Below are 5,887 nucleotides of genomic sequence, written 5' to 3'. Positions count from 1 at the left end.
TGATAGTGGTAACGCGATGTTGGAGAAGTCCTTTATGAATCGCCGGTAGAATCCAGTGTGCCCGAGGAAACTTCGCACATCTTTGACATTATTTGGAACAGCCAGTTTCTCTATTACCTCGACCTTTGCTTTGTCAACCTCCATTCCTTTCTCTGAGATTTGATGTCCGAGGACAATGCCTCCAGTGACCATGAAATGGCACTTCTCCCAATTTAGGACCAGGTTTGTCTCTCTACAACGAACTAAAACGGCCTCCAGGTTGTTCAAACAACTTCCAAATGAATTTCCATACATGGAGAAGTCATCCATGAAGATCTCCACAGTTTGTTCCACCATATCATGAAAGATTGACATCATGCACCTTTGAAATATTGCAGGTGCATTGCATAACCCAAACGGCATGCGTCTATAAGCATAAGTCCCATAGGGGCAGGTGAAGGTTGTTTTCTCCTGATCTTCGGAGTGAATGGAAATTTGATTGTACCCTGAATACCCATTAAGAAAACAGTAAAATGCATATCCTGCCAAGCGTTCCAGCATTTGATCTATAAATGGCAAAGGAAAATGGTATTTCCTCGTTGCCTCGTTGAGCTTCAGGTAGTCCACACACACTCTCCATCCGGTTATGGTTCGTGTAGGAACCAATTCATTCTTTTCATTCAGAACAACCGTAGTACCCCCCCTTCTTTGGCACAACGTGCACAAGGCTTGTCCAGATACTGTTAGATATATGATAAATGATGCCTGCATCCAGTAGCTTGATTACTTCTTTCCTTACAACCTCCTTCATGTGTGGATTCAGCCTGCGTTGTGGTTGGACACACGGTTTGTGGTCTTTTTCCATGAGAATCCGATGAACACACACCGCCAGGCTAATTCACTTGATAACATCCATCTTCCAAGCAATTGCATCCTTGTTACGTCTCAAAACCTCCATGAGCTGCGCTTTCTGATCGGGAGTTAGCTTGGAAGATAATTACAGGGCTTCCATTTGGTGGCTCAAGGAACGCATATTCAAGGTGTGATGGTAAAGGTTTGAGTTCAGGTTTAGACAAGGGCACAGTGGGTATTTCTGGTGGTTCTTTATGAGTGGGCTCATTTGTATCTAGGGGAAGTGGTGAGGCTTCTCTTTCAATGGAACAACCTGTTCCTTCACAAAGGTTCACTTCTTCTTCCAAAAGCGCCTCCAATGTGTCCTGTCCCTATTCCTGCGAATCAGACAAACTACGAAAATCATCTAAGAAATAGCAGGTGTCATCATTGGTGTTAGCACGTCTAATAGCTTCATTCATTTTGAAAATGATTTCTTCCCCATTAATTCTAAAAAATAATTGCCCTTCTCCCACATAAATTAATGCTTTACCAGTTGCTAGGAACGGTCTACCCAGAATTATGGGAACATGCGAATCCTCATCTATATCCATCATCATAAAATCAATAGGTAGTATGAACTTCCCTACCTTGACTAACACATCCTCTACAACTCCTCTAGGGTAGCATACAGATCTATCAGCTAGTTGGATTGACATCCTAGTTGGCTGTGGTTCACCTAACCCTAGCTTAACATAAACAGAGTGTGGCATCAGATTTATACTAGCTCCTAGGTCACATAATGCATTTTCAATGTTTAATTTGCCAATAGAACATGGGATCGAAAAACTCTCTGGATCCTTAAGCTTTTTAGGAAGCTGCTGCTTGTTCTGGAGTATGGACGAACAGTCCCTGTTCAACTGGATCATTGAGATGTTTTCCAATTTTTTCTTATTGGACAGGATATCTTTCAGGAATTTTGCATATGTGGGCATCTGGGCAAGTGCTTCCATAAAGGGGATGTTGATATGCAGCTTCTTCAATGTGTCCAGCACTTTTGAGTTTTGCTCTTCAAGCTTTTTGTTCGTGAGCCTAGCCAGATAGGGTACAGGTGGTACATAGGGAGGAGGTGGATAGTACTTCTTCCCTTGTTCCTCCTGATTGAGGTCAGTTGTGAGATCTGTCGCGGCTGGCTTTTCTTGGTCAGGAACAGTCTGTTCCTTTTCATTCTCAGCAGTTTTGATGTACCTGCACACTCAACACTTTTATTAGCTATTAAAGGAGACGTGGTTTCCTTACCAGACCGCAATGTGATGGCCATGACATCCCCCTTAGGGTTTGGTTCGGTGTTGCTAGGCATAACCCCTTTTCCTTTTGATGACGATGACACCGCCAGTTGATGAACCTGTGTCTCCAAATTCTTTATGGAGGCCTGTGTTTGCTTTATAAATTGCATCATCATAGTCTTCATGTCCTGTTCGATGTCTTCCTTCGGTTGAACAGGCTGTTTGTAAGGTTGTTGAGGTTGCCTTTGATAATGTCCTCCCTGTTGCTGCTGGTATCTTGGTTGTTCCTGCTGGTTCTGATGTCTAGTCCATCCGAAATTCGGATGATTTCTTGTGGCTGGATTGTATGTATTGGAGTAAGGATTTTGTGGGTTCCTCTGATTGTATCCAGCATAATCACATTGTTCCTGCTCACCTTTTCCTTGTTTTACTCCAGGGCAGTTGATGTTTAAGTGAGGCCCTCCACAAAAATCACATACATCATGAAATGGTGGTTCACTATGGATGGATGATACATTAATTTTGCTGAGCTGCTTGGCAAGCTGTTCCACCTGGGTGGTTAGCTTGGAAACTACATCACCATCTGCCGTCCTCTTCCCTTCACTCCTAGCTGAGTGCCAATTATAACTTGTGCTTACAACCTTTTCAATGAGGTCATACAGGGCTTGCGGTTCAAGATCCTCGGGGTTACCATTCGCAACGGATTCAATCTGGATTTTGTACGTGTTTGTGACTCCATTGTAAAATTTTTGTACTTGCATCCACATGGGGATGCCATGATTTGGTACCCTCCTTAACAGCTCCTTGTACCTTTCCCATGCTTAGGCCAATGATTCATCCTCCTCTTGTACGAAACGGGACACCTCATTTCTGAGTTTGATAGCCTGTCTTGGTGGAAAGTATTTCATCAGAAATGCACTGGCCATGTCCTTCCAAGTTGCAATGGATCCTGGTTGTAAGTTCTTTAGCCAGTTCTTTGCTTTATCCTTAAGAGAAAAAGGAAACAACTTCAACCTTATCACGTCATCGGACACTCCTCTGTTTGATCGGAAGGTGTTACACCGTGTAACGAATTCCTGGATATGCGCGTTGGGATCTTCAGCGGGGTACCCATTGAATTGCACAGCTGCTTGTAACATTTGTATCATTGACGCTTTTACTTCGAACATGTTGTTCCCTTCGTTCGGCATCACAATGCACGAAGAGTGTCCTTCCGTGGTAGGTCTGGAATAATCCCTAATTCTCATGACTGGTGGATTATTGTTTTCACCTTCTCCTTCTTGATTAGGTTGTTCTGGTACTCTTCCAGCCATCCTTCTTTCTCTTTATCTTTCTCTTTGTCTTGCTCGTCGAGCTCCCGCTTGGTTTCGTCTACACGTTCTTTCTAATTCAAGATCGATAAGAAAAACTGGTGGTCCAGCTCTACGCATAGACAGTGAGAAAAACTGCTTCTAGCTGCACTATTTAACAAACAGATTAAAAACACCTTGTTTCACAGAAATTTTAAGGTAAACTTTGTTGCTTTCAATCGCCGGCAACGGCGCCAAAAACTTATTGTCCTCAAAACAGACTCTAGCAAGTGCACTAGATACAAGTAATAAAATGATAAGTAGAGTATCGTCTCCTCAGGGATTGATAACCAAATTTTACTAGAAAAACCTTGCAGAATAGGGTGTTCGTGGTGTGTGATTTCCTTTAGTTGAGAAATGATTTGATATTATGAAAAGAAATACTAATGATAAAGATTCAGTCTCAGAAAATGTGTTTTGTTATAATGAAAAGAGAGAACAGGTTAAGCCATGATGGAACAGGTTTCTTTCAGCCTCTAAACATCCTATTTATTCATGAATGACATAAAGTGAAGTCAAGGTCTCTGCTTTAAGGCTCTCTTAAGTCAACTTCCATGTGTTCTTAAGATTCTAAGATGTACTACAACCTTAAGCGTCCTTAATGTTGATTCTTTCTTGCATTACGAGCGAAATATCATTTCAGTTTAGAAAGCCCTTGATACAATCCCCTAACATTCCTGTTTTGGGTCTTGGACGTTTGATAAAAAGTTCCATGCAGATGAAAGCAGTTCCCTATCATTCATCATACACTAAGATACATGCATATAACAATGGAATAAAAGCCTTATCAAACACAACATCATATATCATCATTCATTCATAAAAAGGAAAATAGAAGACTTACATAACCAGCCCTTGCTGGCCTAACCAGTTCAAAACGACTACTCACTCATGCTAAAGAGTGAACAGCATGAGTTGTATCTACAGAACTCCATGGAAGGAGTCATAATGTCTTTCGTAGAGAGCTTCTCTCTCTACAATGGTTCAATACAGAATTATCTTCCCCTCCAAAAAGTATATCCTTCTTTCCCTCCACTACCGATATATAAATAGGAGGGAAAAAGATATAGAGTACACAAAAATAAATTATTATATTACAAAACCAGAAAGATTGTTCAAAAGATAGGAGGTTGCTAAAAGTGGTGGTAATATGTTTTGACTCTTGAACACTCAAGAGTCGATTGGTCTTGTCATCATGTTGCACTTCGCCGCCCATTTCTGCCCATTCCTGCCCGCTTGTTACATCACTGTCCGTCATCAGTACGCAGCGTTAATCCGCTGGATCAAAGTGTGCTCTTCTCCTCTTGGTTGTTGCGAAACAGGCTGTATAACAGCCTTTTTGGCTTTAGCAATTCAAATCTGCATAAAACACTAATTAGTCCTTCTATTAAGCAATATTACGCCTATAATATCCCCACTTTATCACAAATGGTATGTTTAATTGTAGTCCTTTTCGTGCCTAACAATATCAGATTCTTGACTTTACTCTTTTTTCTGCATAGGAGGATCAATCTACGCTGGAGCATGTGGCTAGATTCACTATCCAATGTGGGGAATTACCTAACCTTTTTAGCTTCGATTACTTCAAGTTGAGATTGTTCCTTAATTCTCTCATAGGGCTGGCCTTCACCTGGTTCTCATCTCTCCTGCGAAATTCAATATTTACATGGCAGGACATGGAGAGACAGTTCCATACTCAGTTCTATCGTGCGGAATGTGTGGCTGAATTGTCCAGGATGACCTAGAGGAATGGGGAGATGGCTGACAATTAGATCGCACAGTTCAAACGATTAAGAAGTCGCTGCAGAGTCTTCCTGCCAGAGCATGAATTCGTTAAAATGGCCTAGAGAGGGTTAGATATAGAGAGCTCAGAAAGAAGTTCCAAAGGATGGAATGTAGAGATTTCTACGAGCTGGCTCAGAAAGTGTCTGAGTATGAAGATTTGTTAAGAGAGGATAACTATTGGAAAAAAACCTCGATAGGCTCTTACTGTTAGGAAACCAACAAACCAGAGGTGACAGTGGCAAAACTCTTGACCAAGGGGGCAAAGTTGTGCCCAGATCATTTTCGCCCAATGAAGGAGGTAAATCCCAAGAAGAATGTCGTCCAGTACATTTTCGACGTGGAGAAGACTAAAGAGATCTCTGAGTACTTGGTCAAAGAGAAGTTTATTGTTTTCCCACCGAATTATAAAATGTTAGAAAGAAATGAGCTGAACGGGAAGACTTATTGCAAATACCACGACGCATGGACACATTCCACTGGAGCTTGCTGGACTTTCCACAACCTCATCCAAGATCACATTGAGAAGGGAATACTGAAATTCCCAGAGAAGAAAGAGCACATGATCATTGATGAAGATCCCTTCCCGCCAGCAACTTCGGTTAATATGGCTTCTTTTGATCTTAGACAAGTCCTAAACAACAGAAGGAACAGGACAGA

General features: G+C 41.7%; 1 non-coding gene across 1 annotated transcript; it reads left to right on the top strand.

The window, feature by feature from the left end:
- The first annotated feature begins 2,867 nt into the window (after positions 1-2,867).
- Positions 2,868-2,974, top strand: LOC136210168 (small nucleolar RNA R71). Its single transcript, XR_010677877.1, has one exon. It is a non-coding gene; the product is annotated as a small nucleolar RNA R71 (small nucleolar RNA).
- Positions 2,975-5,887: the final 2,913 nt, after the last annotated feature.

This window comes from Euphorbia lathyris, chromosome 10 (genome assembly GCF_963576675.1).
Source record: "Euphorbia lathyris chromosome 10, ddEupLath1.1, whole genome shotgun sequence".
NCBI classification, from domain to species: Eukaryota; Viridiplantae; Streptophyta; class Magnoliopsida; order Malpighiales; family Euphorbiaceae; genus Euphorbia; species Euphorbia lathyris.
This window is presented reverse-complemented; position numbering and strand designations above follow the sequence as displayed.